The sequence below is a fragment of the Pongo pygmaeus genome, chromosome 8 (genome assembly GCF_028885625.2).
Source record: "Pongo pygmaeus isolate AG05252 chromosome 8, NHGRI_mPonPyg2-v2.0_pri, whole genome shotgun sequence".
Taxonomy (NCBI): Eukaryota; Metazoa; Chordata; class Mammalia; order Primates; family Hominidae; genus Pongo; species Pongo pygmaeus.
In genome coordinates, this window is record NC_072381.2 from 106,307,025 (window position 1) to 106,319,558 (window position 12,534).

Genomic DNA, 12,534 nt, shown 5'->3' on the forward strand with positions numbered 1-12,534 from the left:
AAAAGAGGCCTTGTATTGCCAAAAACTGCAATCACTTTTGCACAAACCTAATACTTTTACTGGAAAATCTATGTAACATAACCCCGTCTGGGGAGTGAGGTACAGAAATCTCTACAAAAGAAAACCCTTAAGAACATTTTATAACAGAATTATCTGTGCTCCACAGATAACACTAAACCATGTCAGAGAAAAGATTGGCCAGGGCACTAGTGGGCTTCTCTATCATCTTTCCTTCCTAATTCCACACCAGTTTCTCAAACACATCAAAAGAGTTAGCTATAGGGCACATCACAGGCTCTCTAGGAACAAACCTTAGCCAATTATACCTTCCAAACTGCCTCTGTATACTTGGAAATTTCCTCAGAAGTCAGCATTTGGGCTGAGGGGCAGCACATTTTTCACTAGAAAGTGCTCTGCCCCATTCTTGGGTGGGCCTCCTGTCTTCCTCCCAGACCTCAGACTTTAGGAATTTTCTCTGGAAGCCTGAATTGGTGTCCTTGGCCTTCCCTCCCATCTTCTTCCCCTTGCCTGGCCTCATTTGCTCCAGCGCCCCCATCCTGCCTATTATGAAGACCGGAAAGACCACAACCTTCCCTCTCTGCCTGCCCATGTTTTAAGTTTAGCCTGGCCATAGGGAGGTGGTCAAGTAGGGATATCCTGCTCCTTTCCAGGATCACCGGAACCAATGACACCGGCTTCCTAAGGACAGGTAATCAGGGCCAGCTTCAACTCTGGCACTGTGGGGCTATGCCAGACTCTGGCCTAGTCCTGCTGGGTCTGATGCCCTACAGGTCAGAGCCAAGCCCTATTTCCTCCCAGTGAAGCTTGTCCATTTCAAGCCCCGCCCCCGGGCCCTCGCGGTCAAAGGTAAGCCACCACCCTCTGGGAACAGTCAGAAGCAGAGTCCCGCCCCTGCGGTGGTCCCTGTCAGTCAAAGCTAGGCTCGGCTCCGCCTCCTTCCCGTTTCCAGAGCAACGGCTTTAGTGCCTCAGGCCCCGATTCTCGCTCACCTTCCGGGTCGGAGCCTGGAAGCTACGTCTCAGATCCGCTTTCCCGCTGACCTCGATGCTGCGCCGTTAAATCCACCAAGTCCCCCTCCCTCCTTTCCAATTTCGAAACCCACAAATTCCCTAGCGCCAGCCCTTTGACTTCCTGCCCAGAAATCCGCGAGGTTTTCGAGGAATCACGCGAGGACTCTCCTCCTGAATACCAAGCCCAGATTTTTTTTCAGCTGCCTCTGAGGCTGTTGGCTCTTTCTTCGGCGCCGTCCTCCTCCTTTCCTTCTCTCCACCCTTGCGCCTAACTGTCCAGGAAACGTTTGCTGAACTCTTAATTGTGGCTCTGTGGCCGGCGCTGGGTAGAAATAGGCGGTTGGGTGAACAGGGAAGCTACCCTCTCACCTGCAGGGACACCGCGCGTGCCCGAAAGGCATGAAGGACAACCGTTTGCTAGGAATTGTGGAGGAATCTTGATTCAGCTGTATTATCTCCAAAAGGGGAGTTTCCTAAGATGCTCCCTTCTCTCTTCTTTTATACACATCTTTTCCCTCATTGGGGCTCTCGTAGGCTCCAGTCCCAGCTCAGGCTGCCAGACAAAGGCAGCCTCAGCTCCAGGCCACAGCCTCCCATAGCTTCCTCTTTCCTGTCTTCTTAGACCAGCAATGTTTGCAACTAAATAACGACCTGGAGAAGGCAGGAGAAACCTTGCATAGCTTGGACTACACACACAACCCCACATCCAACACATCCAGTAGGAAAATAACCCCATGCCTTTAATAAAGAAACGAGAAACTCCTTCAGGCTGAAGTGCTTGCTTATGGGGCAAGAGTTTGCTATGTTAACCTATAAATTAACCAGCTATGTTATTTTCCTTCCGACCTCTCCCCTCCTCTATCACCAGCAAGTCCTCATCAATTGACAATTTTTATTTCCCAAAAGGAACACTTTGGTTTGGGTTTTGAGATTATTTTGTTGAAACCAACAGAAAATAATTGTGGCTAGCTTCAGTAAATAGGGGGAGATATTGGAAGGATTCTGCTATAGTTTTCATACCCAGAGATGGAGGTGAACAATAGGGCTGGAAAGGACAAAGCCAACTCTGGGGGTGTCAGCAGCTGGAGTTTATGGGCATGGCAATCCCCTTGAAAAGAGACCTTGTATTGCCAAAAACCGCAATCACTTTTGCACCAACCTAATACTTTTACTGGAAAATCTATGTAACATAACCCCATCTGGGGAGTGAGGTACAGAAATCTCTGCAAAACAAAACCCTTAAGAACATGTTATAACAGAATTATCTCTGCTTTCTCCAAGTTTCAAAAACTGGAGCAGCTTAGATCAGTTGTGTACCCCTAGGAGGTGGCCAGGGGTCAGGGTCAACAGGCAAGGACATTGGACATTCAGGTTTACCTCTGACGTTGAGGCTGTAACCAAAGAAGGGCAATTGCTGTGAACTGGGAATCACCCTGATTGGTATTTACTACAACATGTACTACTGGCCTTATACAGATGTTTCTTTCCAGTTTAAATGAAAGCCCCACTGAAGGCAGGCACCATATCTTCACTTTAAAATTGTAGTAAAAAACACATAACATGAAATGTACCATCTTAGCCATTTTTAAGTGTACAATAATGTTAACTATATTCACATTGTTGGCTGGGCGTGGTGGCTCACGCCTGTCATCCTAGCACTTTGGGAGGCCAAGGCAGGAGGATCCCTTGAGCCCAGGAGTTTGAGACCAGCCTGGGCAATATAGGGAGACCCTGTCTCAAAAAAAAATTTATATATATATATATATATGTATATACACACACACACATATATATATTTTCACATTGTTGTGAAACAGGCTCCAGAACTTTCTCTTGCAAATCTGAAACTATATACCCGTTAAACACCAATTCATATATTTACTTTTAAATGCCCACAGCATCTACAATAGTGCCTGATCCACAGTAGGTACTCAATTCTTATTTGCTGAATAAATGAATGAGGAATCCAAATGTGCCCTAAATCCCACCCATATATTGATCTCAGGTAAGGTCACAAACACAGTGGTTCTCAATCTGTTTTATACCTCAACATGTGACACCTTCAAAACAAATAATGGCTCACAGCTTTAGTGATTTTCAGCCTGGGGGATGGGAAAGGATGTCCTCCCAGGGAGTCATATCAGAATCTTGGGGATAGCATGGCTTGAAAAATCCCCTGAGGAAGTGAAGCTTGCCCCCTAGTTGTTATAGTCAGCAAGATGAAGGAAGAGCTCAGCTCCTCCCTCCCTCTTCTCTTGTCTCTCCAGGGGTTTCCAATGCAGAGAATGGGGTGTTGGAGAGAGTGTCTCATGTGTAATCAGAGCCACTCTCTCCAAGTCTGTTATCTGTTTCCCTGCACAAGCCAATGCCTATTTCCTTTGGCAGTTCCCTGTGGGGCTGACCTACCCTTCACATCTGCAGCTTCTTGGGGCTGGCACCAAGCTGCTATCACTTCAGGCAGGATGGAAGGGAGACAACTTCACCGCACTGTTGTCCAGTTCCTAGAGAGTGGTCCCACAGCTGTGTTGCTTGGCCTTAGTGATATAGGATTTCATTTTCATGACCTTCTTTCCAAGGCACCAAGGCACAGTGGGGTGGGATGGTGATGCTGGTCAGTGACGGTGTCAGGTAAAACATCACCCTGCACTCTACCTGGCAGCATTACTTTCTAAATTCTTAAGTCTTCTGAGTCTGGTTCACCCTGCTGGATTTGTTCATCACTGCTGATGATCCTTTCTTTCTCTGTCTCTTTTTTTTTTTTTTTTTTTTGAGATGGAGTCTAACTCTTATTGCCCAGGCTGGAGTGCAACGGCGTGATCTTGGCTCACCGCAACCTCTGCCTCCCAGGTTCAAGCGATTCTCCTGCCTCCGCCTCCTGAGTAGCTGGGATTACAGGTGCATGCCACCACGTCCGGCTAATTTTTATTTTTAGTAGAGAAAGGGTTTCTCTATGTTGGTCAGGCTGGTCTCAAACTCCCAACCTCAGGTGATCCGCCCGCCTCGGCCTCCCAAAGTGCTGAGATTACAGGCGTGAGCCACCGTGCCCAGCATCACTGGGCTTTTGATGGTTGCTGTAATACAAAACTACACAAAAGTCAATGTGGAACAGGAAATGAGAATGACAGTGTCCAAGGTGATTCCAAGTCCTGAGAAGTTACGTAGAACCCAACAGGCACATGCATCCCATTAGTAAGTAATTGCGGTTAATAATGAAATAAAAATATTATTTTTTTCTTCCAATTTATGTGTATTAGTTTTTCAGACAGCTACAAAGTTGTTAGGATGTCAATACTTAAGTACTTAAAGAAAACTGTTAGCGTATCCCTCTCCACCCCCCACCCCTCCCCCTCACTCCTCTCCCTCTCCTTTTTTTTTTTTTTTTTTTTTTTTTTTTTGATGGAGTTTAGCTCTGTCGCCCAGGCTGGAGTGCAGTGGTGCAACCTCAGCTCACTGCAACCTCCACCTCCCAGGCTCAAGTGATTCTCCTGCCTCAGCTTCCCAAGTACCTGGAACCACAGGCACCCACCAGCATGCCTGGCTAATTTTTGTATTTTTAGTAGAAAAAAAAATTTTTATTTTTAGGGTTTCACCATGTTGGCCTGGCTGGTCTTGAACTCCTGGCCCCAAGTGATCTACCCGCCTTGGCCTCCCAAAGTGCTGGGATTACAGGCATGAGCCACCATGCCTGGCTGTTAGCTATTTCTTTTGACTTAAGGTGCTGTGAAAAAAATTACTGAAAAACTAAGGGTTCTATGGATGTAGAAAGTTTGAGAACTTCTGTCCTAAATAAATGAAGGAAGAAAGGAAGGAATACAGGCCGAGCATGGTGGCTCACACTTGTAATCCCAACACTTTTGGAGGCCAAGGTGGGAGGATGGTTTGAACCCAGGAGTTCAAGACCAGCCTGGGGAACATATCAAGACCCCATCTCTAAAAAAAAAAATTTTTTTTTTTAACTAGCTGGGTGTGGTGGCATGTGTCTGTAATCGTAGTTACTCAGGAGGCCGAGGCAGGAGAATCACTTGAACCCAGGAGTTCGAGGTTACAGTGAGCTATGATTATGTCATTGTACTCCAGCCTGGACAAGAGAGTGAGAGCCTGTCAAAAGAAAGAAAAAGGAAAGAAATAGAGAGAGAAAGAAAAAGAAAGAGAAAGAAAGGAGAGAAAGAGAAAGAAAAGAAAACAAAGGAATATCACTGGGCTGCATTTGCATCTCAGACCTGCCCTCTAAACCCACCAGGTACTGTGCCTTTGCAGGAAATTTTCACTTATTGGTGGGAAGTTCTAACCTTATTTCAGCAGTTCAAGGTTGTTCACAATGTGATCAGAGGGTGTTAGGGAACCCATCGGGACTGGGCATGGTGGTCCAGGCAGGGAAGGCAGAGCTTCACTGGCCAGGCCAGGCCAAGCCATCTCAGAAGGTCAGAGGCAGAGGAGGGAATGGAGGCTGAGGAACGAGGGGTCTCTCTTTGTGGCTATGCTCTGTATCTCCCGCCGAGCGGCACCAGGTAGGCCGAGTCTCTTTCCCCAAACTCGACCCCCAAGGACCTGCTCCAAGCTGTGACTACCGGAAGCTACCGTGGGTCTGCTGGACGGGAAGGATGTGCTATCTCTCCCCGCCACTGGAGACCTCGGGGCCTTCAAGCCCCTCATCCAGGAGAAGGAGGGGGGTGGGCACCGCTGGGGCTCCACGCAGGTCCACACCCCTCCCTCTTTCCTGCCGGCATCCTCAGGTGACTGGCAGGCGCCGTCCGGGCTCAAAGACCGCAGAGCCCGCGGGTCCCCAGCTCATACATTAAATATGTGGAGGCGTTGGGACTGCGTGCCACAAACATGAAGACAAATTTTTAATCCCGAGCAAGAACATGCTGGGAGATGGGGGGCGCAGGAGAAAAATGAATTAGGTTTTTATTATGTGTTTTATTATGCTGTAATTGAACAGGATTAGGTGAGAATACAATATATTTCTGATGCGGCTGGAGGCGGGAGAGGGCGGGAGAGGGCGGGAGAGGGCGGGAGAGGGCGGGAGAGAAGCTGACAGCGAACGAGAGACAGCCAAACCCGCAGAGAAGCCCGGTCTCCGGGAGGCAGCGGGTCCCAGCGGAGGGCCATGGAGTGGCGCCAACGCGGCTGGGTGGGACCACTTCTTCTTTCCCAGCAGTCTGGGCCAGGATGGGGGCGAGGGTGGTGGTGACTGCATGGAGTGGACGGGGTTAGGGACAGGTCCCGCTAGCTTATGCTGGAGGAGGCGACGGGCTTGGGAGTTGGAGGGCTGGGGAGCTTGAAAACCCGCCTCAGAGGGGAAACTGAGTCACAGAGAAGGAAAGGGAGCGGCTGTAAAAAGACAGGATGCTCTTGATCACTGGGGTCCGGAGGTCCCGAAATTCTCACTTGACACTAACATCCCCCTGCACACGTGAGGCACAGGCTTTGCAGGTCAGCAAACATTTTGGAGCACCCACTTTGTGTCTGGTCCTCGCTTATTGCTGGACGACCCGGGTTCTCGGACAACCCCCCCCGCCCCGCTTCCCACCTCAATCCCGCCCAACTCCTGTCACCTTAGAAAAGATCCATATCTAGGCAGGCCTAACTCAGCATCCTACCCCAGCACTGCGCCTTCAGAAGGCCCCCTCAGGTAAAGGGCGCCCAGGTGAGCTCCCCCACTCCACACACCCAAAGCTGCGCTGTCGGGGCGGACGAACCTACCTCTCACCCCTGGAACCGCCTCCCTCCCCCAGCTTCCCTCTCCGTCCGCCCCAGCCCGTGCAGCTTCATTAAGGGCCTCCGCCAGCTCCGCGGCTCACCTGCTGCAGCGCCCCTCGAGCTCCGCCAGGGACTGGCTCCTGGCGGTGATGAAGAGGCCCATTAACCACTTCTACCTTTAGGGCGAACTGGGCCGCACTCCCCGCCTCCCAAACAGGACATTAGAAACCGTCAACCAAGATTAATAGTTGCCCGGCTCCGGGGCAGGGAGATGAGCCCAGATACTGCGGCGGCGGCGCTCGCTTCGCGCGAGCCAACCCGGGGCGGGCTGGGCGCACCACCTGCCGCTGCTGTCCCTCCACTCCGCCTTCCTTTCTGCTCCCCCTACCACTAGCCCGCGCACCTGAGGCTCTCAGGTGAGTCCAGCAATGTGATTGCGAGCGTCAGTGTTCTCTGCTGCGTCGCCGACCTGGGAGCGCTCGAAGGCAAGTCTTGACACTTCGGGGAAGAAGGGCTCGCCCTCTCCAGGGGACTCCTCCAGCTTTCTTGCTGCCTCGATTTAAGGACTTCCAACCTTATATGATGGCCGACTATCGCTTTTTCGGACAGGCTTCCTTGGCCCCCGCCCTCCCTCAACTCAGTTCTCTTATTCTCTCTCCGTGCGCCCCGTCATACTTTTCAGCATACCTACCATATTTATGCTTTTGCCTTTATTTGTGCGGCAATTATCGGGCGATTATATCATTGATGTCTGTCTCCCTCACTGGACTGTGGGTCCCAGGGGAAAGACACCGTAGTTTTGCTCACCAGAGGCTCCGATGTGCATTCAGTAATTGCGTGTTGAATGAATGAGTGGGCAACAGTCTTGTCCCCTGTGTGTTTATTGGAATATCTGCTTCCTGTGCAAGCCTCCTGGCTGCTTAAACTTCCTCACAGCACCTACACATTTTCTCCTGACTCCTATTGTAATTGTAACACTGATTTCCATGATGTCAGTTCAGCGTCTTCTCCCCCTTGGGACCATGAGCTCCTGAGGCAGGTGGAGCAGAGCACACAGCCGCATCCCCAGTGCCTGCCAGCAGGGAACTAGGCACTTGGACTGGAGCCTTGGGGCTCTTCTGGCCCCATTCTTTTGAGGACTCTGTGGCCTGGAGAGGCAGAGTGACTTGCAGGAGGTCACAAAGCCAGTTAGAAGCAAAGCCAGGATGAAAACTTTCCTTTTCGACACTGATTTTTCTACAAAGATCACACCATCAGGGACCCCAAGGAAGCCCCTTCTGACTTCTGAAGTTGCTGGGCTTTGGGGAGCCTGTGGGGTTGTGCTAGGAATCTCTTCCTTTGGCGATGATGGTGACCCAGAACTCAACCTCTCCTGGGAGGTAAGGAGTTCGGGGCCCAGGGGTGCCCTGTACTGTGTGTCAACAGGGGCAAATTCTTTCAATTACGTCTCAACTCCGGTTTCTCTTCCTTGGATGTAAAACCACAGAAGTCCTCTTTCTCCAATCTTGGAGAGAGGTGAACTGTCGCTGGTTTTCCTCTCTCCCCACCATCAGAAGAAATTTGGGCCGGGCTCGGTGGCTTACGCCTGTAATCCCAGAACTTTGGGAGGCTGAAGCGGGAGGATCATCTGAGGTCAGGAGTTCGAGACCATCCTGGCCAACATGGTGAAACCCCGTCTGTACTAAAAATACAAAAATTAGCTGGGTGTTGTGGCAGGCACATGCCTGTGATCCTAGTTACTCGAAAGGCTGAGGCAGGAGAACCGCTTGAACCCGGGAGGCGGAGGTTGCCGTGAGCCGAGATCGTGCCATTGCACTCTAGCCTGGGCAACAGAGCAGGGCTCCGTCTCAAAAAAAAAGAAAGAAAGAAAGAAAGAAAGAAATTTGGGACCAGAAACTGAAGAAATAAAGGGAACTAAAGAGAAAGTGTTAAGAGAGACAGTAGGGGCCTGAGTTCTTCCTCCAGCTCATCACACCCCTGGTGTCACCTCTCTAGAACCCACTTACTCTATGGGGGAGGGGTGGAATGGGTTTGGGGATGGGGGCAAGATCGATACATCACTGGGTTTTGATGACCGCAGGCTTTCACCTTGCAGATAATGGGGTGAGCGGCGGTAAACTCTCCCCGACTGAGCGGGCTCCCCCGGCCTTAATGAGATAATCAATACTTGTTCTCGGCTTAATTTCCATCTAATTGCGGTTTAACGACGCCGGATAATGGGCCGCCTCCTGTGAGGAGGGAGCTGGCTGGGAATCCGACCCGCCTCGGACTCCCGCCTTTCCTCCCCCGGGCAGGGTGCCCTAGCGCAGGTGGGAAGGGGGCGCACCGCGTTCTCTGCGTAGAGGGAGCTCCCTGCGTCCGCCAGCCTGCCCCGCGCCGCCACCTGCCTGCAGCGCTCTCGGCCCCCACCGGGGGGCGCTTCAGGCTTTGGTTGCAGGATCCTGGCCAAGGCTCCGTTTCAGGTTCGGGCCACCCCCAACCTTGTGGGCTGTGGAACCACGCGCCTCTGGACAAGCCCTTTCCTCTTCTCACGTCCCACCTCGATGCACTGCCCCGGGCGGGGGCCCCAAGACCTTAGGTAAGTTGCTGTGTTTCTGCACCTAAGGAGGACTCCATTTTTCCCCCTGTAAGGTTGCTGGGCTGTTTCCTGTAAAGGAACCTGGCTGGTCACCACAGACCACTCAGGCAAGGAGAGGGGAACAAGAATGAGGAGGACTAGGCCCGGGGGCTCAGAGAGCCTCCTGATTCCCACTAACCTCACTCCCCTGCTCCAACCACCGAGTCAGGTTCCTGCCAACGCCAGCAGCTCAGTCATCAGCGCTTGCTTCTCTCACTTCCCACCTGCCTGTCTCAGCAGGAGGAACACCTGGATGTTCTCCCCAAGGACTCTCAGACATCCTGGCCTCCTCTCTCCTCCCCCCACCTCATTTTTCTTGTCTTCTCTTGAGGCCAACCCTGAAGCATTTTGGCCTCAGGTGCCCAGATGCTGTGACCTGCGATTTCCCCATCATCTCACACCTGGGCACACACTCACCTGCATTTCCACAGCTTGGCCCCTGAATATGGGATATTTACATTTATAAAACACTTGCTGCTGTTCTGGCTCCAGCTGCAATGAAGTTAGGCTGGCAAAGATACTCTAATAGTGGCAGGATAGTGTGATGTTAGAATCATGCCTTGGACCTAGGCAGCCCCAGGTTCAAGTCTTAGCTCTGTTGCTTACTGGCCAGTGACACTGGGCAAACTTTCCTACAGGTCTGAAACTCAGCTTTCTCTTCTAATAATCCTACCCTACACAGTTTTGTAAGTCTGAAACAAGTTAACATATGTAAGTTGTTTGCCATAGGGCCTGGCGCACTGATAAATGATAGCTATTGTTGTTGTTGTTGTTGTTATCTCATTATAATTATTTTGACAAAGGGTCTCGCTCTGTCACCCAGGCTGGAGTGTAGTGGCACCATCATAGCTCACTGCGGCCTCAACTCCTGGGCTCAAGTGATCATCCTCCAGCCTCAGCCTCCCTAGTAGCTGGGACTACAGGTATGTGCCACCACACCCGGCTAATTTTTTACTTTTTGTATAGATGGGGGTTTCACTATGTTTCCAAGGCTGATCTTGAACTCTTGGGCTCAAGAGATCCTCCCATCTCAGCCTCCCAAAGTGCTGAGATTACAAGCATGAGCCACCATGCCTGGCCTGTTGTTACTACTGCATGTTAGAGCTGAAGGAACCATCTAGTTCAAGGAACATGAACTCAAAGGCTATGTCAGGAATCTTAAATGAGGGAAGCACACTAGGTTGGGATTGTGTTGAGCTGGAGAGGGCTAGTCCTATTTAAAACGGCAGCCAGTACTCACCTTCAATTGTTGCTGGGTAGACCAGATTCCCCACTGTTTGTTGTTTGTTTTCAAAACAATCTGGCAGCATCAGCAGTTTGGATATCATCTCTGGCTTTTCTTACCTTACCCCTCCCACCTCTCTATCCTAGCACTAGGAGCAGCTGGCGGTTCTCCTCAAAGCCTCTCTGAACATCATGGCCTGACAATTCTGGCCCCAAATTCTGGACTTTTATATAAAATATCTCAATGTTTGAGTAAAAACTTAAAAACACCATGCCAAATATGACATGCCTGAAGTCCAAATTCACCCTCGTTTCTCAGAAGAAACCTTGGTTCAGATGGGTCTCAGCTGCTGGCAAAGCTGAGACTGAAAGCCTCGATTCTAAGTCAAAATAAAAACTTCTGGGAGCCCCTTCCTAGGCTGTGGGCCTCTAGCTGCCACCTACCATAGATGCTGCCCGTCACAGGCAGTGCCTAGTGGCTGGGCTATTGTTTGCATTTGGCAGCTCCAGAAGCATAAGACCTGGGTCACAGCAGCTTTGTCTCTTGTGATGCAGCCACACTTTCAAAAATGTTAGGCCAGGCCAGGCACAGTGACTCATGCCTGTAATCCTAGCGCTTTGGGAGGCCGAGGCGGGCAGATTGCCTGAGCTTAGGAGTTTGAGACCAACCTGGGCAACATGGTGAAACCCTGTCTCTACTAAAATACAAAAAATTAGCCGGGCATGGTGGTGCACACCTGTAGTCCCAACTACTCAGGAGGCTGAGGCATGAGATTTGCTTAAACCTGGGAGGTGGAGGTTGCAGTGAGCCAAGATGGTGCCACTGCACTCCAGCCTGGGTGACAAAGTGAAACTCCGTCTCTAAACAAAACAAAAATGTTAGGCCAGGTGTGGTGGCATGCGCTGGTAATCCCAGCACTTTGGGAGGCTGAGGTGGGAGGATTGCTTGAGCCCAGGAGTTTGAGTTCAGCCTGGGCAACATAGCAAGACTTCGTTTCTACAAATAATTTTTAAAAATTGGCTGGGTGTACTGACAGGCGGCTGTGATCCCAGCTACTTGGGAGGCTGAGGCACGAGGACTGCTTGAGCCCAGAAGGTCAAAGCTGCAGTGAGCTGCGATTGCACCACTGCATTCCAGTCTGGGAGATGGAGAAAGACCCTTTCTCAAAAAAAAAAAAAAAAAAAAAAAAAAAAGTTGTTGAGGTGAGTGTGACAGCAAGTCAAAAATTCCCAGGACCCAGGGGATCTTAACCCCCAATTTAGAGCCCCAAAATTCTACACACTTCTTTATTTCATCGACTTCTATATAATTCTACTCAACAGATTTCCCATCTGTATCCCCCACACTGGGGGACAGATCCAGCAGGTTTGTTGGGAAGTTCTCCTGATTGCCACTTTTTTGTTTTTGGAGACAGGGTCTTGCTTTGTCACCCAGGCTGGAGTGCAGTGGCACAATCGTGGCTCACTGCAGCCTTGAACTCCTGGGCTCAAGCGATCCTCCCACCTCAGCCTCCCAAGTAGCTGTGACTATAGGTGCAGGCCACCATGCTAAGCTATTTGGGGAGGGGGGTAGAGGCAGGGTATCCTTATGTTCCCAAGGCACCTGGCCTCAAGTGATCCTCTTGCCTTGGCCTCCCAAAGCACTAGGATTACAGGCATGAGCCACTGCTCCTGGTCCTGTGATTGCCACATTTTGCTGCCTCTCTTCTTGTACCTTACCCTTGGGGAAAATGATAGAAAAGGCACAAAAAATTCTGGATTTTGGCAGGCTGAGTATGTTGACATGTAATGCTTATGAACTTTTATATATGCACAGCATTCTATGAATCATATTCTGATGCTCTGCTGGGACCTGAGATTCTCCATGTGGTTTGGTTGCTTAAAAGCCAAGTAGTTCCTAGCTAATTAGTCCTTTTTATTTCCCATCAGCCCTGAGAAAGCCCCCACTGTTTCTTGCTT